Genomic DNA, 24,233 nt, shown 5'->3' on the forward strand with positions numbered 1-24,233 from the left:
AGTCAAAGTGGATCAAGGACCTCAACATAAAACCAGATACCCTAAATCAATTGGAAAAAAAGTGGGGAACAGCCTAGAACTCATTGGCATAGGAGACAACTTCCTGAACAGAACACCAACAGCACAGGCTCTAAGAGCAACAATTAATAAATGGGACCTCATGAAACTGAAAAGTTTCTGTAAAGCAAAGGATACCATCATCAAAACAAAACGACTGCGTACAGATTGAGAAAGTATCTTCACTAACCCTTTATCTGACAGAGGACTAATATCCAGTATATACAAAGAACTAAAGAAGCTGAAAAGCAGCAAACCAAGTAATCCAATTAAAAAATGGGGAACAGAACTAAACAGAGAATTCTTGACAGAGGAATATCGAATGGCAGAAAAACACTTAAAGAAATGCTCATCCTCATTAGCCATCAGGGAAATGCAAATCAAAACGACCCTGAGATATCACCTTACACCCATCAGAATGGCCAAGATGAAAAACTCAAGTGATAACACATGCTGGAGAGGTTGTGGAAAAAGGGGAACCCTCCTCCACTGCTGATGGGAATGTAAACTGGTACAACCACTCTGGAAAGCTATCTGGCGCTTTCTAAGACAAGTAGGAATAGTGCTTCCTCAAGACCCAGCTATACCACTGCTAGGTATATACCCAAAGTTTGTTCAAGTACACAAAAGGGATACTTGCTCAACCATGTTTATAGCAGCTTTATTTGTAATAGCCAGAACCTGGAAACAACCCAGATGTCCATCAACGGTGGAATGGGTACAGAAATTGTGGTATTTTTATACAATGGAATACTACTCAGCAATCAAAAAGGAGGAAATCATGAAATTTGCAGGCAAATGGTGGGATCTAGAAAAGATCATTCTGAGTGAAATATCCCAGAAGGAGAAAGACAAACATGGGATATACTCACTTATATAGACCTATAAGATATGATAAACATAATGAAATCTATACACCTAAAAAAGATAATCAATTGAGCGGACATGGGGTAAGATGTTCAATCCTCGTTTAGAAAGACAGATGGGATGTGCATTGAACATATGACAGGAGTCTACTGAGCGCATCTGAAAGACTCTAACTAGCAGTGTTTTCAAAGCAAAGACTCATGACCAAACCTTTGGCAGAGTACAGGGAATCATAAGAAAGAAGGGGAGTTAGTCTGATGGGGAAAGGATAGGAGCTCCACAAGGACCAAATATATCTGGGCACAGGGTCTTTTCTGAGACTGACATTCAACCAAGGACCATGTATGGATATAACCTAGAACCTCTACTCAGATGTAGCCTGTGGTAGCTCAGTAACCAATTGGTTTCCCAAAGTGAGGGGAACAGGGACTATTTCTAACAGGAACTCAATGACTGGCTCTTTGGTCTCCCCACCCCCGAAGGGAGGAGCAGTCCTGTTAGGCCACAGAGGAGGGCTTTGCAGCCATTCCTGAAGATACCTGATAAAACAGGATCAGATGAATGGGGAGGAGGTCTCCTCTATCAGTGGACTTGGAAAGGGGCACGGTGGAGATGAGGGAGGGAGGGAGGGACTGGGAGGGAATGAGGGATCGGGACACGGCTGGGATACAGAGTTAATAAAATGTAACTGATAAAAAAATAATAAAAAAAAGAAAAAAAATTAAAAATAAAAAAAAAGAATATAAGATGGAGCTGATTCCTAGTGGGGAGTATTTCTCACCCTGGTACTTCGCTAGTGGACTTCAGTGGGGTAAGTGTTTTTACTGTAGAGTCATTGCAAGTGCTTCCTGTGGTTAGCCACTAGAGTTCAGGCAGGCAGCTGGAGAGTCGGATTTGACCATATGTCCTGCAGGCACAACCAGACTGTTGTGCCTTCAGATTGTTTCTCCCAACCCATAACAAAGGAGACTGAGAGCTGTGGTAAAAATTTCCCTGATGCATCACCATCTATCATACCACTCAGTTACCTTAGCAATAATCTTAATGACTGCTACCCTTGATTCTGTCCTTTCTCTCAGCCCCACATTCATCATTCAAGTCCTGTTGCTCCTACTTTCCACATATCCACTTCACCCTCATATCATTGTTGTCTCCCATCTTGATAGTTTACAATACCTTCCTTACCTGTTTCCCTGTTCATTGGTTCCAGGTATGTAAAAGATGGCTTTATATATGTAAAACTTATTTTTTAAGATCAAGTTTTTTTAAATTTTTATTAATTACACTTTATTCATTTTGTATCCCCCCATACACCCCTCCCTCCTCCACTCCCGTTCCCACCCTCCCCCCCCTTTCTGCATGCATGCCCCTCCCCAAGTCTACTGATAGGGGAGGTCCTCCACTCCTTCTTTCTGATCTTAGTCTATCAGTTCTCATCAGAATTGGCTGCATTGTCAGGGTTCTAGGTTATCTCCATGAATAGTCCTTGGTTGGAGTCTCTGAGAAGTTCCCTGTGTTCAAATTTTCTTGTTCTGTTGCTCTCCTTGTGGAGTTCCTGTCCTCTCCAGCTCTTATATTTCCCACTTCTTACATAAAATTCCATTCACTCTGCCTGTCAGTTGGCTATCAGGCTCAGTATCTGCTTTCACAGTCTGCATGGCAGAGGCTTTCAGAGGCCCTCTGTGGCAGGTTCCTAGGTTGTTTCCTGTTTTCTTCTTCTGGCTTTCAGAGGCCCTCTGTAGCAGGTTCCTAGGTTGTTTCCTGTTTTCTTCTTCTTCGTATGTCCATCCTCTTTGCCTTTCAAGATGGTATTGAACATTTTAGTTAGGGTCCTCTCTTTTGTTTACTATGTTTAGATATACAGATTTTAGTGGGTTTACTCTATGTTGTATGTCTATATGAGTGAGTATATACTGTGTGTGTCTTTTTGCTTCTGGGACAACTCACTCAGGATGATCCTTTCCAGGTCCCACCATTTACCTGCAAATTTCATGATTTCCTTATTTTTCATTGCTGAGTAATACTCCATTGTATAGATGTACTACAATTTCTGCATCCATTCTTCAGTTGAGGGGTATCTGGGCTGTTTCCAGCTTCTGGGTATTACAAATAAAGCTGCTACAAACGTGGTTGTGCAAATGTCCTTTTTGTGTACTTGAGCCTTGTGGTAAGACCTACTGATTGTTTGGATTTCTTCAGTGTCTGTTGTTATGTCCCCCTTTTTGTTTCTGATTTTGCTGATTTGAATAGTTTCTCTCTGTCTTTAGTTAGTTTGGGTGAACGTTTGTCTGTCTTGTTGATTTTCACAAAGAACCAGCTCTTAGTTTTGTTGATTCCTTGAATTGTTTTATTTGTTTCTAATTTATTGATTTCAGCCCTGAGTTTGATTATTTTCAGTTATCTACTCCTCTTCAGTGTGTCTGCTTATCCCCCCCACCCTTGGGCTTTCAGGTGAGCCATTAATTTGCTTGTATAAGATGTTTCTCATTTCTTTTTGAAGGCACTTAGTGCTATGAATTTTCCTCTTAACACTGCTTTCATTGTGTCCCATAAGTTTGGGTATGTTGTACCTTCGTTTTCATTGAATTCTAGGAAGTTTTTAATTTCTTTTTTCCCTAACTCAGCTGTCATTGAGTAGTAGTTTCCATGTGTGTGTAGGCATTTTGCTATTTCTGTTTTTGTTGAGGTAAAGCTTTAGTCCATGGTAGTCAGATAGGGATTATTTCAATTTTCTTGTATCTGCTGAGGCTTACTCTGTGACCAACTATATGGTCTGTTTTGGAGAAGGTTCCATGAGGTGCTGAAAAGTTTGAATTTGGGTGAAAAGTTCTGTAGGCATCTATTATATCCATTGCATTTTGGAACTCTGTAAGTGCCTTTATATCCCTATTTAGCTTCTGTCTACATTATCTGTCCCTTGGTGAGAGTGGAGTTGTTGAAAGCGCCCACTATTAAGGTGTTGGAATTGATGTGGGATTTAAGCTTTAATAATGTTTCATTTACAAATGTAGGTGCTCTTGTATTTGAGTCATAGATGTTCAAACTGTGATGTTCTCCTGGTGGATTTTTCCTTTGATGAGAATGAAGTGCTCCTCCTCATCTTTTCTGATTAATTTTCGTTGAAAGTTTATTTTATTAGATATTAGGATAGATACCAGAGCTTGTTTTCTGGGTCCATTTGCTTGAAAAACATTTTTCCAGCCCTTTACTTTGAAGTAGTGTTTATATTTGTTACAGAGGTGTGTTTCTTGGATGCAGCAGAATGTTGGATCCTGTTTCCACAACCATTCTGTTAGTCTGTGTCTTTTTATTGGAGAGTTGAGTCCATTGATGTTGATAGATAATAGTGACCAATGAACGTTAGTTCTTTTTATTGTGGAGTTGGTGGTGTTATTGTGATTCATTGCTTCTTTTCTCTTAATTTTGTGTTATGGAGTTATCTATATACCGTGTTTTCCTGGGTGTAGTTGTTTTTGTTGGATTGGACTTTTCCTTCTAGTATCTTCTATAGGGTTGGGTTGCTTAAGTTTAGTTTTGTCATGGAATATTTTGTTTTCTCCATCTATGTTGATTGAAAGCTTTGCTGGCTATAGTAGTCTGGGTTGGCATTTGTGATTCCTTAAAGTCTGCATGACATCTGCCCAGCCCTTCTGGCTTTCATAGTTTCTGTTGAGAAGTCTTGTGTAATTCTGATAGGTGTTCCTTTGTACATTACTTGGCCTTTTTCCCTTGCTGCTTTTAATATTTTTTCTTTATTCTCTAGATTTAGTGTTTTGACTATGATGTGACAGGAGGAGTTTCTTTTCTGGTCTAGTCTATTTGGTGTTCTGTAGGTCCCTTGTATGTTTATGGACATCTCTATCTTTAAGTTGGGAAAATTTTCTTCTATGATTTTCTTGAAAATATTTTCTGGACCTTGGAGCCTGGGATCTTCTTTTTCATTTATTCCTATTATTCTTAGATTTTGTCTTTTCTTGATGTCCTTGACTTCTTGGAGGTTTTGTGTTTGGAACTTTTCTGATTTTACTTTTTCTTTGAGAGTAGTATGAATTTCTGCAAGTGTATCTTCAGCATCTGAGATTCTCTCTTCCATCTCTTGTATTCTATTGGTGATGCTTACCTTTGTGGTTCTTGATCTTTTCTCTAAGTTCTCTAGCTCCAGAGTTTTCTCTGTTTGTGTTTTCTTTATGATTCTAATTCTGTTTTCATGTCTTGCACCATTTCCTAAATCTCTTTGAATGTGTATTCCTGTCTTTCCATGATGGCCTCTATTTTTCTTTTTTTGCTTGTTTGTTTCCTCTCTGTATAACACTAATTGTGCCTCTATTTGTGCCTATATTTGTTTGGCTGTATTTGCTTGTATTTCTTTGAGAGCTTTGTCTGTTTCCTCTTTCTTTGCCTCCATTTGTGTGGCTATTTCTTTGAGAGATTTTATTGTTTCCTCTTGATGTGCCTCTAATAAGTGGCTAAGCATAGCTTTAAAATCATTTTTCTGTGTTTCCAATGAATTAAAATATCCATTGATTTTTGGGTTTGCTGGTGAAGCCATGATGTTCTGATTTTTGTTGGATGTGTTCTTACACCACTCTCTAGCTATCTGCTTATCCATAACCTTTGCTGTTTGTTCCTGGAATTTGTATTTCAGACTGGGTCCATCTTTCTCAGTTGTCTGGAGTATTCTTCAGGAAAGAGTGGTCCACTGGTTTGAGATCATGTGTTCGTGTTTCAGCTGTAGCTAAGGGAGGAAGGTCATAGGAGTGGTTGCACAAGTGCAGGCGAGCAAGTGCAGGAGTGTGCATGAAAGTGTGTCTTGAAGGACAGGGTGCTAGAGTGTGTAGATGCCTAGAATGTGGGGCTTAAGCACAGGAGGGGGTGTGGGTGCTGGCACTGTTTGTGGGTGCAATGCACATGCACAGGTTCCCTGAATACCTCAGTGGCCTATAGGCCTGTTGTACTGTCCTCCTGGTATTCAGATCTGTCTGAGCTCCAGGAATTATTTGCCTGGACTACACTGGTAGACCCACAGAACAAGGGCTTGAATGCTGAGAACACTGTCTCAAGAATTCCTTTGTTGCCCACATTGGGTGTGTGGGTGTGAGGGATCTGATGTCTGGCTACTACCATAATAGGACCCTGGATCTGGGGCTCTGCATGCATTCACTTTAAGGTGTATTCACTTGCTAGTAGCCTTAATTGGAAAACACAGTGGTTCCCCATTCTCTGCTCTCATATTTGGGCCTACAAGAGCAAGTGAGAGTGTAGGAGATTCATCAGCTCAGTGGTGTCCATGTTTTTTCTGCTGGGCAGGGAGATCCTTACTTGGGGTAGCCCCTTCAGTTGCCTCATTCATGTAGCATGGAGGCTCCTGTTAAGGCTAGTTGCCACTCTGCTGCCACTGCCACAAACCTGGCAGGCTGGTACAGCTGCCCACTGGGGGGCCCTAGAGGTGCGTACAGCTGCCAGCCACTGCTGCAGAACTGGGAGGCCGGTACAGTGGCCTGCTAGAATGTCCTGGGTACTGGGAGGCTGGTATAGCAGCCCACTGCAAGGCCTACACAGCCACCTGCTGCAGTCACCGAACTTGGAGGCAGGTACAGACTCCCGCTTGGGAGACCCTGGGAGGCCCATACAACTGCCTGCCACTGCCTGCTCCCTGCTTCCATTGTCTCAGTTACCAATCCAGGCTTGGAGCAGTGAATGCTGTGTGCCACCTCTGCTGAGGAGGCAGAAGGGAGGCCAGTCAAAGGGAAGTGTACAAGGGTTAAATATTTGCTGCTCTCAATCCCCAGAGACATCCCTGGACCTAAAAGTCTTAGATCACAGGTTTTCCACTCTCACCCAGGAAGAGTCAATGTCCATGTTCTGGCTTCAGTTGCCCCTCCACTCACCAATTTTGGAATTTCAGATCCTGTGCCTCTCAGACAGGGTGCTTGCTGGTTGCCGCCATCTTAGATCTGGGCCTGCCTATTTTTAAGCTTCATTTTATTTTATGTGTAGAAGTTTTTATGCATGTGTGTCTGTGTGTTTGTTTCTTGTATGCCTGGCTCGTACAGAGGCTAATAGAGTGTATGTGACTTACCACATGGATACTGGAAAATGAATCCGGTCCTCTGGAAGAACCTTGAATACTTTTGCTTAGCTGTTTCTCCATTCCCATCTGTCTAATTTTTTGAAATGTTATTTTACATTAATTTTGATAGTTTTTATCTATGTAGAAATTCATACATATCTTTTAGATTTTTTCAGCTTAGTGGAATATGTTTTAAACACTAACAATTCTGTGAAATTCATCTGTCATAATTATTCCCTTGTCCTATATTATAGTATCAATTTTGCCATTTATACTTTCTTTTGTTTAATTTATCTAAAGCTTTGTCAGTATTTTTTATATTTTGGAAGAATCAACTGTGTTTCATTGACTCTGTACTGGTTTTGTTGTTCTTTCTAGTTTGATAATTTCTATAATGATGTTACTAATTTTTTTCTAGCTATTGATTTTGGTATTTGGCTTTTTTTTTCTCCCAAGGCCAGGCCATAAGGTGAATCATTAGCTAAACTTTTAGAAATCTTTCTATTCTACATTTCTTCAAAGAATTTCTTCATTAAATTGTTAGTAGTTTATTCTCCATTAATTTATTAAAATCTAGAGTTTCTCTTATTCTTTATTAGTAGTCTTTACATAGTAGTCAGGAAGAATATAAGGAATTACTTCAATTTCCCCGTATTTGATAAGACTTTCTTCATGTCCTAATATATGATCTCTTTCAGAGAAAGTTCTAAGGAATGAGGACAAAGTGTATCCTTCACTGTTTGGATACCATGTTCTATATTTGTCTGTTGTCTTTTTATCTGTGATGTCATTTGATTCTGTTTATTTTCTATTTGGATGGCCTGTCTGTTGTTGAGACTAAGACTATCATGATGTATCTGCCAGCCTGTGGCTTTATATCCAATAGTTATTATTTTTTTTTTAGCACAACACAGTGGAACTATGTTTAGAATTGTAAAGTTTTCTCCAGGTTTATCCTCTTACTTACCAGGAAGTGACATTTACCATTACTTTCTAAATTTGATTTCAAGTCTATTTTGTCAGATTCAGAACAGCAACACTTGCTTATGTTTTTGCTCCATTTGCCTGAAGTTCCTTTTCCCCACACATTTCATGGTCAGGTAACACCTGTCTTTTTGATGAAATGCAACAAATATATTAACTCTACTTTTTGATCCAATCTACTAGTCTTTTGATTAAAAAATTGGCACCATTGCTATTTAGAGTTACTACTGAAGGGTATCTATTAATCCCCACCAATTTGATAATTTTCCAAGGAGAAAAATCATCAGAAAAACTTGATCGGTTTTTCTTTTGTTTCTTGTTTAATTATTGTGCCTTTTTGATCCCTTTTGTTTCTTGTTTAATTATTGTGCCTTTTTGATCCCTGGGTTCAAATACTCTTACCAGAAGCAACTTAGGAGAAAGAAAATGTTTATCTGGCTTACATTTTTAGGTCACAATTTACTTATGGGAGAAATCAAGAAAGAATCTTGAAAAGGAACTGAAGCAGAAACCATTACACAATTGTCTTTGATAACTCACTCATCGTCTCTTGCTCATATAGCTGTGGCTCACCTGCCTATAGTATGGTCTCTATGACATTAAACATCAATCAAGGCAATCATCCAAACACATGACTGCAGGAAAATCTGGTGGTGACTGATGGGGACAATTAATAAATGATGAGGCACACAACAGATTTTTTATGAAAGACATTTATTAGATAGAGATGAAGAGAGAGAAGGGAGAGCAGGACATGATGAGGGGAAGAGAGAGGGAGGGAGCCCCAACAGAAAAAGGGGAGAGGGCTAGGAGGGAAGAGAGCAAGAGGGGCTAAGAGAGAGCAAGAGACAAGAGAGAAGAAGCCTGCTAACGCTCCCATGCCCGCCCATTCCTTCAGATGATTCATGGCTGCAGCAATCCATGTTGATAATCCTGTGGCTAGTCCTGCGTCCACTCTGGTAGAATTTACTGTGACAATGGCCACTCTCAGCTGCTCCATCATAGTATCGAATTCTCCAGTCCAATTACCTAAAATATAGCTCGACAATTGTTTAGACAGATTTGCAGCACAGGAAAAATTCTCATGTTGTATGCTAGTGACACAAAGTCCAGCATACTTTCATTGACAGCCAGGTTAAGCGATTTGCCATAGGGTATCAATTGGTCTCCTTGGTTTGCCTGTGGTATATATGCAAGATTAGAGTCTCACAACAGTGTGATGCAGCCATGATCATTCAGGCCTTTACAGCCATTGAAGCAGGACATTCTCCCCAAGCATGGTTGGATACCATAAAAAGCTAAAATGATACGCTCAGGATGCGAGGCTAAGTACTGCACTCAGGGTCAGCCGCTTTCGACCCAGAGAAGAGCATGTCTGATTGCATGCGGGTTGATGCCCCAGGTCCCGCCTCTGAGAAAAAGGTATCAGACGGGTCTGATGCTCTTTGGGTGGATGACACCTAAATGAACATCGGTACAAAGTCCCAATTTATTTCTAATATCAGAGATCAGACCTCTACTCTTGCCTGATGTGTCTAAAACAAAAAGGGGGAACTGTAGAGAGCTGCAGAATGCTATGCCTTAAAGATGGAGCTGGTTTCCGCCTTCCACCTTCCAGATGGTGAGTGCTCTCTGTCACGAACAATTCCACATTTGGCTAAGGCTGAGGATCTGGCTTGCTTCCATGTATGTGGACCTATCTGCATTGCCCACGTGGCACGCCTGGTTTGGCTACCCAGAGGCTATTTAAGCTGTGGGCTGGCTTTCCCCAGGGTCCGAGGATTGTTCAAGGTTCCTGAATAAACTGCATTGAAAAAAAAAAAAGAGAGAGAGAAGAAGCCAAGAGAGAGACCACATGGCAGGCTGGTCCCTTTAAAGAGGAAGGTAAACACGCCTTCCAGGTGGGGCCACCTGGCCAGTGACACATGATGACATCATAGGTTGGTAGGCAATGCAGAAGCAGGTTCCTATATACTAACAGTGACAATCTCTCAACTGAGAGCAGCAGCCTGGGTTGGCAGTAGCTGTCTTCTTAGAACTTGAAATTCAGCATTGCACATTATCCTGCCTTTTGAAGTCTCAGTTGACAAAAAGAAAACTGTTATACCTTCATTTACACTTGGTGTTTCTCTCTTGCCAGCATCTATGTATTGTCTTTATTTTAATTATAATATTACAAAGATAGGTTCTTATCTGGTTTTCTCTAAGTAACGTCCTAAATTTCTCATGTATCTGAATTGGTATCTGTTCTGACAACAACAACAAAAAATCTTAAAGAAAAAAGGTTTTATTTTATTAACAACTCCGTGATAAAGCTTATTACTGAAGAGAATGCTTGGAAGGAAGTTAAAACCCACATTCGCAGTCAGTCACATACGGAGAGAGTAAACATGTAGACCTTGCATAATTTCCCTAAGCTAGCTTTCTCCTCATTTGTAGTGTTATGCACAACCACCACCCTGAATAGAGAATGGTGTTGCCCACAATGTGCTTCTTCCTCCTATCATATCAATGTACAGGACAATTCTTTTCAAAGAGATTCCCATAAGCCAGTTTGATTTAGATTTGATTGACTAAGACTTTTTCCAAGTTAATTATACATTATGTCAAGATGACAGTAAAGACTAAGCAACACAGCACCTCTTTTCCTAACTAAAGAAAATAATTTTTAAAATGTTTTCTATGCCTATGAACTTTAGATTTAGTCTTTTCATGAGTTATTGACATCTTGGAATTTCCACTTCTATCTTATTATTTTATATTTTTTTCTTGTTGAATTGTCCCAAGTCCATTGCCTTAATGCTGTGATATTTCTTTGAATTCATATAAAATATCTCAAAACTTTATTTAATACCTTCAGGAGAACCGACACTCTTTTCAAGAGTTACTATACCAACCTTTTACATACACATGCATCTTCACATAAAATTACACAAACAGAAACATAAAAATAAAGTAAATATTTAAAAATCATTGTATTACCATCAACTTGCAGTTCTTTGGAACACACAATTGTAAAATAAGCCATTCCTTTAATTGATCTTCAATATTTTTGTCCTGTTTCATCTACTTAGTTGAAGAAATAATGTTGTTTGACATTCATGGCACTGCTATCATCCATCTTTGTATGCATTTTCTTTAAATATATCTTATTAACCTTTTGATAATCTCATTCATTGTACTTTGATTATATTAATTTCCCTACCACCTTCCTCACATCTCCTTCTTTCATTCCATTGCTTCCAGCTTTGTGTCCTTGTTTTTTTAAGATTTATTTTTATTTTCTATGTAGGTGTGTTTGGCCTATGTGTTTGTCTGTATGTGCATCACAATGCTTATTATTATTATCATCATCATCATCAAATTTTTATTTTTTAATATTTTTAATATTAGTTACAGTTTATTAACTTTGTATCCCTGCTGTATTCTGCTCCCTCATTCCCTCCCAATCCCACTTTGCCTCCCTTATCTCCTCCCTGCCCCTTTCATCTGACCCTGGTTTATCAGGAATCTTCAGAACTGGCTGCAAAGCCCTCCTGTGTGGCCTAGTAGGACTGCTCCTCCCTGGGGGGTGGGGTAAAAAAGCCAGCCATTGAATTCATGTCAGAAATAGTCTCTGTTTCCCTTAGTAGGCAACCCACTTGGATACTGAGCTACCATGGGCTACATTCGAGCATTTATTCACTTTATATCTTGATTGAAGCCCCTTCCTTCAACTCCTCCTGGTCCCACCCTCCCTCATTCTTCCCCCTATCCCTATTGCCTAATCCACTGAAAGGGGAAGTTCTCCTCTCCTGACATCTAACCTTAACTTATCAAGTCTTATTAGGGCTGTCTGGATCCTCTTCCTCTGTGGACTGTGAGGGCCACATTGCCAGGGGTAAGTGATTAAAGAGCAAGCAACCAAGATCATGACGGAGGCAGCCCCTGCTCTTTTTACTGGAGAACCCACAGACAGACTGAGATGTCTATGGGCTACATCTGAGCAGTCAGCATGGGGCAGTCTAGGTACTCTACATGTATGGTCCTTTGTTGGTGCATCAGTCTCTGCAGGACTCCCTGGGTCTACTTATGGAGCTCCTATCCCTCCTCCTTGTTCTGTTCTCCCCCCTTCTTCCATAAAATTCCTGGTGCTCTGCACAAAGTTTGACTTTGTGTCTCAGCATCTGTCCCTCCCTTACTGGGTGGAGCTTTACAGAGGACCCTCTATAATGGGCTCCCATCCTATTCCTTCTCTTCCACCACTTCTGGTGTCTATTCTTTTTGACATTCTTCAATTTGTGGTCCTGAAAAAGTAGGCTGCCAGGTTCAATGGCACCTTAAGATAGCTGACCCAGCTGACCCCAGGTCCCTGGAAAATGCTTTCCACTCTGTGGATTCCAGAGGTGAACAGCCACACTTGGAGAAAAATGGCAAGCATTTTTACCTAACTTGCTGTTTTTTCTGGCTTCTGATTATGGGGTACCCTATCTGATGAACAGGGGAAATCTGAAGTAGTTGGTACACCCCTGTTTGCACACAGGTAGGGGAGGTGTCCCATAGCCCACTGGTTATTTATGACTATTTTTATTTCTGGTTAACTGAGTTTGGAGTCCTGTGGATTGTTTTGTGCTTGAAGATGTTTGATACCTTCCCGTCAACAGAATTTAAAAACATAGGGTGTTATGACATAAAATGCCAGTGCCGAGGCATGCCCCTGAGTAATTATGCCTGCAATTGACTTAATGTAAAAGAGGCTTATTGGGGAAGGAAAGGGAGCAAGACCTGGTGAAATGGTAGAAGCAGACAAGAGGATATGTTGACAGGCAGACAGATGGGAGCAGAGCCATTAGGGCAGAGAAATGGAAAGGGGAAGAAAAAGGAGCACACACTGAGGATGGAGAGAAATGCAATAGTACAGAGAGTTCTGGCATGGCCTGGGATCCTTTTTTCACCACACACGGCAAACTTGGCAGCAAAGGTAAGTGACAGCGTAACTTGCTGCTTGGTTCCCAAGGACAGGCCAGTGGAATTGCTTGTATGCTAATATTCCTCCATTTTGTTTAATTAAAAACTAGGAACTAGGAAGGAATAATGTAGCAGAAATGAGGATATTGTGTTTAAACTGCTGGCTACTTTCTGGGGTATCAAAATCTTTGTGGATCCTATGTAAATCTGTACGCTGGCCAACTCCTGGGAGAACTTTTACTTGCTGTCCATGATGTGGGCCCATGTGGGGTTAGGAAAATTCAGGTACAGTTAAAGGAGTCTGTGAGGCTGGCTAGAGTACTTGGGGCTAGCTGTTGTGAAGCTGTCCTGGATGCAGATTTTGAAGAAACACCTGGACTTGGAAGGATGCTGGAACAGATTAGACAGATAGATATTTAGATATGCAGATAGATGCACACATAGATAGAGACACAGATACAGGTATAGATACAGGTAAACATACGGTGCTGTTCTAACTGGATGTCTACATGTAGAAAAATACAAACATATCCATATTTATCACCTTGAACAAAACTCAACTCCAAGTGGATCAAAAACTGCAACCTAAAACCAGATACACTAAATCTAAAAGAAGAGAACAAGGGGAATTTCCTTGAACTCACTGGTACGAGAGACAGCTTCCTGAACAGAACACCAGTAGCTCAGGCACTAAGATCAAGAATTAATAAATTGGACTTCATGAAACTGAAAAGTATTTGCAATGCAAAGGACACTGTCAGTAGAATGAAACAGCAGCTTACAGAATGGGAAAATATTTTCACCAACCCTACATCCAAAAGAGGGATATTATCCAAAATATATATAGAACTCAAGAAATTAAACACCAACAAATCAAATAACCCAATTAAAAATGGGGTGCAGAAATAAACAGAGAATTTTCTACTGCGGAATCTCTAATGGCCAAGAAACACTTAAAGAAATATTCAGTGTCTTTCTTTTTCAGTGAAATGCAAATCAAAATGACTATGTTATTCCATCTTACAACTGTCAGAATGTCTAAGATCAAAAACTCCAGTGACAGCATATGCTGGTGAGGTTGTGGAGAAAGAACCACCCCTCACTGCTTTTGTACAACTTGTACAACCACTTTATAATCTATCTGGCATTTTCTCAGATAATTAGGAATAGATCTACTTAAAGACCCAGCTATACCACTCCTGGGCACATACAGAAAAGATTCAGTCATTATAAATCCTTGCCTACTCAGTACATGTGCTTTAATTCTCTTTCACTCCTGGAGTTTACCATGACTTCTTGGGCTCCTGTCACACATGTCTATGTCTCTCTGGCTCCTGAAGCCTGCGAACCCTCTTGGACACTCACCAGATGGACATTTCTCCACAACAACCCCTTGTTCCTCTTTGTAACCCATCCTTTCCCCAAAATCCTTAACCAGTCCACCTCTTCAAGTTTCTAACTGTGGTACCTATTAGCATACTAGACTCTAGAGCCTCTTAGTATCTGTTACAGAGACCATGCTGGCATTCTGGCTCCTCTTAGCTCTTCTCTCCCATCCCATTCCCCTAAACTGCTCCAGCCCATGTACTGCCCTTTACCTAGCCTCTGATTGCTTGCCCTAACTCTCTTGTCTGCCTCTGTCTTGGTCCTTGCCTCTACTCCCCCCCCCCCCCATCATGTGCTGACCTTTTTCTGCTGGTTATGCTCAGTGTATTACTTTCTCTTCCTGCTCTGGGATCTTCCAGGTGCCTCTGGCTGTATACTCCCTCATATCTTCAACAAAATTATTCCCTCAGCCATAAAAAAGAAAGACAATATTGCACTTATTCTCCTTTTTGCACATCTAGATGTAAGTATAAGTGTGTTTCTATGGCATTTAAATTGAGGGATGCTATGTTGGAGGAGAAAGTACTAACAAGAGGGGAAAGGACAGGCTTGATGAGTAAAGGAAAAATACTGAGTAGTTTACAATGATATGCATATATATAAAAATTTCATAATGAAACCCGTTATTTTCACACTTATTAAAAATTATCAAAAAAGAACAAAAAGCAAAATCCAAGTAGAAGATACTGTAGCAGACATGGAAGTTTATAAACTTTTTAGTCCATATGTTATTTGTATGAGGTTTTAAAGTCTTTATTAATACAATTTTCTGCCACAGTGTCACAGACAAAAACAAAAACAAAAACAAACAAACAAAAAACAACAACAAAATCTGATCCTCTGTCCAAAACAGCATAAATTGTGAAAATCCATGGTGCTATGAATGGGAGACTTAGATAAGTCTAGATTTTATGTCATATGTTAAAATTTTACAAAAGTTTAGATTATACCTAAATTTTTCTATAGTGTTTTTTAGACTGTTTTTAGACCAGGTGATGGTGGTGCACATCTCTAATATAAACCCTTGGGAATAAAGGCAAGTGAATCTCTTATTTCAAAGCCATCCTGGTTTACAGACTGAGTTCCAGGACAGCCAGAGAGAAACAGAGTCTCAAAAAAATAAAAGATCATTTTAATGCTGGAATTCCATGAAGTGAAATGGAGTTTGCTGATGAGACATAACAAACCCGAAATAAAAGAAGCAAACATTTGATGAGTCAGGAGTCCAAGATTCTGGGCAGGAGAGAAGACTCAGAAGTTAATAGCACTGCACTGCTAGGTGCAGGACCTAAGATCAGTTCCTAGGACCCAAAGAAGACAATACATAGAACTGCAGCTCCCTGGGAACCAGTGCAATCTTCTGGCCTCTGAAGGCACTACAAACAGAAATGTACACACACACACACACACACAAATACACACTACTACTATGACTATTACATAAAAAAAGAACTTTCACAATCCTTGAAGAGGATTTATTTCATGACTATACCCAGCCATTCACATTAACAATAGGAAAATGAACACTGGTATCCACACAAGATTTAAAAGTTTTGAGAACTTATTCCCATGGGAAGAGCCCCAGAGGGAAACTGGCCATCTTGTCTTAGTATACTTTATCGAAGGCTTCAGTTTGGGCTACGGTGAAGTGATTTTTCCAGTCCGCAGTTGTGCCTGGAGAATGGGAATTGGACACATAGATGGGTTAGTAATGGTCCTAACACTGCTTCTGCTCCTCCCTTTTCATGTTGTTACCATCTGCTTGACAAGGAACACACAGTTAATACAGTGGAACTACCAGTTCCGGAAGAACCGTCCTTATGCCTTGAGATCATATACATACAGACTTCTCCCTCTGTGGAAATTGTGTGGCATCTTTTCCTCACCCAACCTACAGCTAGACAACCTAAAAGCAGCATCTCTGGTTCTGCTTTTCTATGTTTCCAGAGTGTTTCTTCTTCCCGTGACACCTGCTTCTGTCCCACTACCCAACCACACAGTGCTCATCATCTCAGTGATCCAAAAGGACTTAAATTGTTCTTTCTATATTTCAGTGTTTACTTACAGAAGTTCTTCACAACAGGCAAGCAACTTTTAAATATTTTTTCTTTTCTGCTTTCTTTTTTTTTTTTCAATGCAGTTTATTCAGGAACCTTGAACAATCTTCTGACCCTGGGGAAAGCCAGCCCACAGCTTAAATAGCCTCTGGGTAGCCAACCCCAGCGTGCCATGTGGGCAATGCAGATAGGTCCACATACATGGAAGCAAGCCAGATCCTTGGCCTTAGCCAAATGTGGAGTTGTTTGCTTTCACTTATGCGTGTGTCTGTTCACACTGAGCGCAGCAGATTTATACAGTTGTGATCAGCATGTCAGCCATCTTTATTCTTCCAGAAGATGAAGGGGACCCTACCACTTCCAGCTGAGAACATGCCAGAATTCTTGTTTTTACATAGTCATGGTGTTTTGTGGTGCATGAAGATTTATATAATTTCACTCCCTATTCTTTGTAGCACTGTCCCATATGGTCATATGCTGTCTCTCATCACTCCATTCCAGTAGGTGTTTACTTTTGGCATTAGAGATGTCAGATTGTCTAACTTCTCACACTGTACTATTTTCCTTCACCCTGGAGGGGAGATGTCTTTCATATAATTAAATCTTTTTCTTGTGTCTCTTTATTGACACCACTGTAGCCATCTCTTTCTATCTGTCCTCCATGCACAACCCAGTGGCCCCATCCTTGCTTTCTTTAATTTCATAGCTGTGGCACTATGATTGTTCCATGCATTTCCTTTTTTAATATATTCATAAAATATGCATGTAATATATTTGAAAAGTAATTTGGTTCTTAAATTGTCAAACACTCCATTTCTCAAAGAGTGCCAGACATACAGGACAGGGACTGTCTCTGACAGGAACTGATTGGCCTGCTCATTGATCACCTCCCCCTGAGAGATGTGCAGACTTACCAGGCCACAGAGGAAATCAGTGCAGCCCGTCCTGATGAGACCTGATAGACTAGGATCAGAGGGAAGGGGAGGAGGACCTCCCTTATCAGTGGATGGAGACAGGGGCATGGGTGAGAAAGAAGGAAGAAGGGTAGGATTGGGAGGGGAGGAGGGAGGGAGGAACTGGGGGTTTACAAAGTGAATAAACTGTAATTAATAAAAAATAATTTAAAAAGAATATTCTCAGTGTGCAATTGTTGAATGTATTCATGGATAACTGAGGAAAGTGCTGGCATTGTTTGCTGATGAGGAAAAACTATTCTTTGAGATGTTACCCAGAATGACAGTAATGGAGATGGATTTGAATTTAAAATATTGACAACAGAAGACATTCTTTTCTGTATAACATTACTCTCTTTGTTATTTCTTTATTTTTTAACTTTTATTAGTTACACTTTATTTACTTTGTATCCCCCCATAAACCCCTCCCACCTCCCCTCCTAATCCCACCATCCATCCCCCTTCTTCATGCATGCCCCTCCCCAAGTCCACTGATAGGGGAGGTCACACTCTCCTTCCTTCTGGTCTTAGTCTATCAGATCTCATCAGGAGTGGCTGCATTGTCATCTTCTGTGGCCTGGTAAGGCTGCTCCCCCCTCAGGGGGAGGTGATGAAAGATCAGGCCAATCATTTATGTCAGAGGCAGTGCCACTTCCCATTACTATGGAACCCACTTGGACACTGAACTGCCTTGGGCTACATCTGTGCAGGGGTATTGGTTATCTCCATGCATGGTACTTGGTTGGAGTATGAGTTTCCGGAAAGACCTATGTGTTCAAATTTTCTGGTTCTGTTGCTCTCCTTGTGGAGTTTCTGTCCTCTCCAGATCTTACTATTTCCCACTTCTTTCATAAGATTCCATGCACTCTGCCCAACAGGTGGCCATAAGTCTCAGCAACTGCTTTGATAGTTTGCAGGGCAGAGCCTTTCAGAGGCCCTCTGTGGCAGGTTCCTAACTTGTTTCCTGTTTTCTTCTTCTTCTGATATCCATCCTCTTTGCCTTTCTGGATGGGGATTGAGCATTTTAGTCAGAGTCCTCCCTGTTGATTAGTTTCTTTAGATGTACAGATTTTAGTAGGTTTATCCTTTATTACATGACTATATGAGTGAGTATATACCATGTGTGTCTTTCTGTTTCTGGGACAGCTCACTCAGGATGATCCTTTCCATTTCCGACCATTTACCTGCAAATTTCATGATTTCCTTATTTTTCATTGCTGAGTAATATTCCATTGTGTAGATGTACCACAATTTCTGTAGCCATTCCTCAGTTGAGGGCCATCTTGGTTGTTTCCAGCTTCTGGCTATTACAAATAAGGCTGCTACAAACATGGTTGAGCAAATGTCCTTACTGTGTACTTGAGCCTCTTTTGGATATATGCCTAGGAGTGGTGTGGCTGGATCTTGAGGAAGTATTATTCCTAGTTGTCTGAGAATGTGCTGGATTGCTTTACAGAGTGGTTGTACAAGTTTGCATTCCCATCAGTAGTGGAGGAGGGTTCCCCTTTCTCCACAAACTCTCCAGAATGTGTTGTCACTTGAGTTTTTTATCTTAGCCATTCTGATAGGTGTAAGGTGAAATCTCAGGGTCGTTTTGGTTTGAATTTCCCTGATGGCTAATGAGGTTGAGCATTTCTTTAAGTGTTTCTCTGCCATTCAGTATTCCTCTATTGAGAATTCTCTGTTTAGTTCTGTTTCGCAGTTTTTTAAATTGGATTACTTGGTTTGTTACTTTTCAGCTTCTTTAGTTCTTTATATATACTGGATATTAGCCTTCTGTCAGATAAAGGGTTGGTGAAGATTCTTCCCCAATCTGTAGGCATAAGTTTTGTCTGATGATGGTGTCCTTTGCTTTACAGAAGCTTTTCAGTTTCATGAGGTCCCATTTATTGATTGTTGCTCTTACAGCCTGTGCTGTTGGTGTTCTGTTCAGGAAGTTGTCTCCTGTACCGATGAGTTCTAAGGTCCTCCCCACTTTTTCTTCTAACCGATTTAATGTGTCTGGTTTTATGTTGAGGTCTTTGATCCATTTGGACTTTAGTTTTGTGCAGGGTGATAAGTATGGATCTATTTGTATTTTTCTACATGCAGATATCCAGTTAGACCAGCACCATTTGTTGAAGATGCTATCTTTTTTCCATTGTATGGTTTTGGCATCTTTGTCAAAGATCAGGTGTCCATAAGTGTGTGGGTTTATTTCTGGGTCTTCTGTTCAGTACCATTGATCCACCATTCTGTTTCTATCCAGTACCATGCAGTTTTTATTACTGTTGCTCTATAGTACAGCTTGACATCAAGGATGAAGATAACTCTAGAAGGTCTTTTATTGTAGAGGATTATTTTAGCAATTCTGGGCTTCTTGTTATTCCATATGAAGTTGACAATTTTTCTTTCAAGGTCTGTAAATTGTCTTGTTGATTTGATGGGAATTGCATTGAATCTGTAGATTGCTTTTGGTAAGATGGTAATTTTTACTATATTAATCCTGCCAAGCCATGAGCATGGGAGATCTTTCATCTTCTGATATCTTCTTCTAATTCTTTCTTCAGAGACTTGAAATTTTTTTCATACAAGTCTTTGACTTGCTTGATTAGGGTTACACCAAGGTATTTTATGTCCTTTGTGGCTATTGTGGAGGGTGTTGTTTCCCTAATTCCTTTCTCAGCCCTTTTGTCTTTTGTATACAGGAGGGCTACTGATTATTTTTTAGTTAATTTTGTATCCAGCCACTTTGCTGAAGGTGTTTGTTACCTGTAGGTAGAATTTTTGGGGTCATTCAGGTATAATATCATATCATCTGCAAATAGTGATACTTTGACTTCTTCCTTTCCAGTTTGTATCCCCTTTGATCTTCTTCAACTGTCTTATTGCTCTAGCAAGGACTTCCCGAACTATGTTGAATAGATATGGAGTGAGTGGACAGCCTTGTCTTGTCCCTGATTTCAGTGGGATTGCTTTAAGTTTCTCTCCGTTTAGTTTGATGTTGGTTATAGGCTTGCTGTATATCGCCTTTACTATGTTTAGATATGTGCCTTGTGTCCCTGGTCTCTCGAATACATTAAACATGAATGGATGTTGGATTTTTGTCAAATGCTTTTTCAGCATCTAAGGAGATTCTCATGCGGTCTTTTTCTTTCAATTTGTTAATATGGCTGATCACTTTGATGGATTTCCATATGTTGAACCACCCCTGCATACCTGGGATGAAGCCTATTTGGTCATAGTGGATGATATCTTTGATGTGTTCTTGTATTCAGTTTGCTAGTATTTTGTTGAGTATTTTTCCATCAATGTTCATAAAACAGATTGGCCTGAAATTCTCTTTCTCTGTTGGGTCTTTGTGTGGAATAGTTTGAAGAGAACTGGAGTTAGCTCTTCTTTGAAAGTCTGGTAGAATTCTACACTGAAACCATCTGGTCCTGGGCTTTTTTTGGATGGGAGACTTTCAATGACCACTTCTATTTCCTTGGGAAATATAGGACTATTTAATTGATTTACCTGGTCTTGATTCAGTTTTGGTAAGTGAAATCAAGAAAATTGTCCATTTCATTTAGATTTTCAAATTTTGTGGCATATAGACTTTTGAAGTAAGTACTAATGATTGCTTGGATTTCTTCCTTGTCTGTGGTTATGTCCCCGTTTTCATTTCTGATATTGTTGATTTGGATGCTGTCTCTCTGCCTTTTAGTTAGCTTGGCTACGGGTTTGTCTATCTTGTTGATTTTCTCAATGAACCAAGTTTTGGTTTCATTGATTCTTTGAATTGTTTTATTTGTTTCTAATTGATTGATTTCAGCCCTGAGTTTGATTATTTCCAGCCATCTACTCCTTTTTGGTGTGTCTGCTTCTTCTTTTTCTAGGGTATTTAGGTGAGCCATTAAGTTGCTTGAATGAGCTGATTTTATGTGGCGAAAGGATTTTCTTTTCTGGTCTAATTTATTGCATATTATTTTGTATTTTTATTTGACTCTCCTTTAAGTTGGGAAAATTTTCTTCAACAATTTTGTTGAAAATATTTTCTGGGAATTGGAGGAGGGAATCTTCCTTTTCCTCTATTCTTATTATTCTTAGGTTTTGTCTTTTTATGTTGTCTTGAATTTCTTGTATGGTCTGTGTCAGGAATTTTTTAGATTTAACATTTTCTTTGATGGATCCATCTATTTCTTCAATTGAATCTTCCACACATGAGAGTCTTTCTTCCATTTCTTGTAGTCTATTTGTTATGCTTACCTCTGTAGTTCCTGTGTTCTTCCCTAAGTTCTTTCTCTCCACAATTTCCTCCATTTGTGTTTTCTTTAATTTTTCCAATTCTATCTTCAAATCTTGAGCCATTTTATTGATTTCCTTCACCTGTCTGACTGTATTTTCCTTCAATTCCTTCAGCTATTTGTTGAACAATCCTCTGTTTCTTTTATTTCTTTTAGTGATTTAAGTATTTCCTCTCTAAAGGCCACAAACTGTTTGGCTGCAACTTCCTGTATTTCTTTATGGATGGCCATAATCTGTTTGTTTTTAATCTTCCTCTATTTATTTATGGTTGGCCATAATCTGTTTGAGTTTATCTTCCTCTAGGTCTTTACACATTTTATTTGTTTTCTCTGTTATACTCTTCATGAGCATAGATGTTATGTCATCATCTTCTTCTTCTTCTTCTTCTTCTTCTTCTTCTTCTTCTTCTTCTTCTTCTTCTTTTGCTTTTCATTTTGCCATTTTTTTTCAATGCAGTTTATTCAGGAACCTTGAACAATCATCTGACCCTGGGGAAAGCCAGCCCATAGCTTAAATAGCCTCTGGGTAGCCAACCCCAGCGTGCCACGTGGGCAATGCAGATAGGTCCACATACATGGAAGCAAGCCAGATCCTTGGCCTTAGCCAAATGTGGAGTTGTTTGTGACAGAGAGCACTCACATCAGGAAGGCGGAAACCAGCTCCATCTTTAAGGTGCAGCATTACGCAGCTCTCTACAGTTCCCCCTTTTTGTTTTAGACACATCAGGCAAGAGTAGAGGTCTGATCTCTGATATTAGAAATAAATTGGGACTTTGTACCGATGTTCATTTAGTTGTCATCCACCCAAAGAGCATCAGACCCGTCTGATACCTTTTTCTCAGAGGCGGGACCTGGGGCATCAACCCGCATGCAATCAGACATGCTCTTCTCTGGGTCGAAAGCGGCTGACCCTGAGTGCAGTGCTTAGCCTCGCATCCTGAGCATAACATTTTAGCTTTTTATGGTAGCCAACCATGCTTGGGGAGACTCTCCTGCTTCAATGGCTGTAAAGGCCTGAATGGTCATGGCTGCATTACGCTGTTGTGAGACTCTAATCTTGCATATACACCACAGGCAAACCAAGGAGACCAACACCAGAAGGCCTGCTAACGCTCCCATGCCCGCCCATTCCTTCATATGGCTGCAGCAATCCATGATGATAATCCTGTGGCTAGTCCTGCGTCCACTCTGGTAGAATTTACCCTGACAATGGCCACTCTCAGCTGCTCCATCGTAGTATCAAATTCTCCAGTCCAATTACCTAAAATATAGCTAGACAATTGTTTAGACAGATTTGCAGCACAGGAAAAATTTTCATGTTATATGCTAGTGACTCAAAGTCCAGCATACTTTCATTGACAGCCAGGTTGAGCGATTTGCCATAGGGTATCAATTTGCTCCTGCATGAGGTCAATCTTCTGATTGAACACCATCAAGCCTCCTTTTAGTTGAGCATTAATTCCTTTTTGTACATCTAAGGCATGAGCTACATTGGCTAAAAGATTATTCAGGGTCTGAGCTGTCTGCACAGTATGACTCATGGCTAATGCTGCGGTGGTAGCTCTAACAGCCACCAATGAGATTCATTTTGCCATTTTTTTTAAATTTTAATTTAATTTTACTTTATTAATTACACTTTATTCACTTTGTATCCCCCATAAGCCCCTCCTTCCTCCCCTCCCAGTCCCACCCTCCCTCCCCTTTCTTCACACACGCCCCTCCCCAAGTCCATTAATAGGGGAGGTCCTCCTCTCCTTCCTTCTGATCTTAGTCTATCAGATCACATCAGGAGTGGCTACATTGTCGTCTTCTGTGGCCTGGTAAGGCTGCTCCCCCCTCAGGGGGAGGTGATCAAATAGCAGGCCAATCAGATTATGTCAGAGGCAGTCCCTCTTCCCATTACTATGTAACCCACTTGGACACTAAACTGCCACAGATTACATCTGTGCAGGGTTTCTAGGTTATCTCCATGCCTGGTATTTTTTTGGAGTATGAGTCTTTGGGAAGACCCCTGTGTTCAAATTTTCTGGTTCTGTTGCTCTCCTTGTGGGATTACTGTCCTCTCCAGATCTTACTATTTCCCACTTCCTTTTTTTATTTTTTATTAATTACAGTTTATTTACTTCGTATCCCCCATAAGCCCCTCCCTTCTCCCCTCCCAGCCCCACCCTCCCTCCCCTGTCTTCTCGCTTGCCCCTCCCAAGTCCACTGATAGGGGAGGTCACACTCTCCTTCCTTCTGATCTTAGTCTATCAGATCCCATCAGGAAGGCTGCATTGTCATCTTCTGTGGCCTGGTAGGGCTGCTCTCCCCTCAGGGGGAGGTTATCAAAGAACAGGCCTATCAGATTATGTCAGAGGCAGTCCCTCTTCTCATTACTATGGAACCCACTTGGATACTACGCTGTCATGGACTACATCTGTGCAGGGGTTCTAGGTTATCTCCATGCATGTTCCTTGGTTGGAATATGAGTCCCTGGGGAGACCCCTGTGTTCAAATTTTCTGGTTCTGTTGCTTTCCTTGTGGGGTTCCTGTCCTCTCCAGATTTTACTATTTCCCACTTCTTACTTAAGATTCCATGCACTTTGCCCATCAGTTGGCCTTAAGTCTCAATGTCTGCTTTGATAGGGCAGAAGAATTAAAA

At 40.4% G+C, this 24,233-nt stretch overlaps 1 pseudogene; it reads right to left on the bottom strand.

Annotated features, from left to right (window-relative positions):
- Nucleotides 1–15,872: 15,872 nt before the first annotated feature.
- The window catches only part of LOC110540761 (bile salt sulfotransferase 2-like), a 34,023-nt pseudogene continuing 25,662 nt past the window's right edge, over nt 15,873–24,233 (bottom strand).

This window comes from Meriones unguiculatus, chromosome 6, assembly GCF_030254825.1.
Source record: "Meriones unguiculatus strain TT.TT164.6M chromosome 6, Bangor_MerUng_6.1, whole genome shotgun sequence".
NCBI lineage: Eukaryota > Metazoa > Chordata > Mammalia > Rodentia > Muridae > Meriones > Meriones unguiculatus.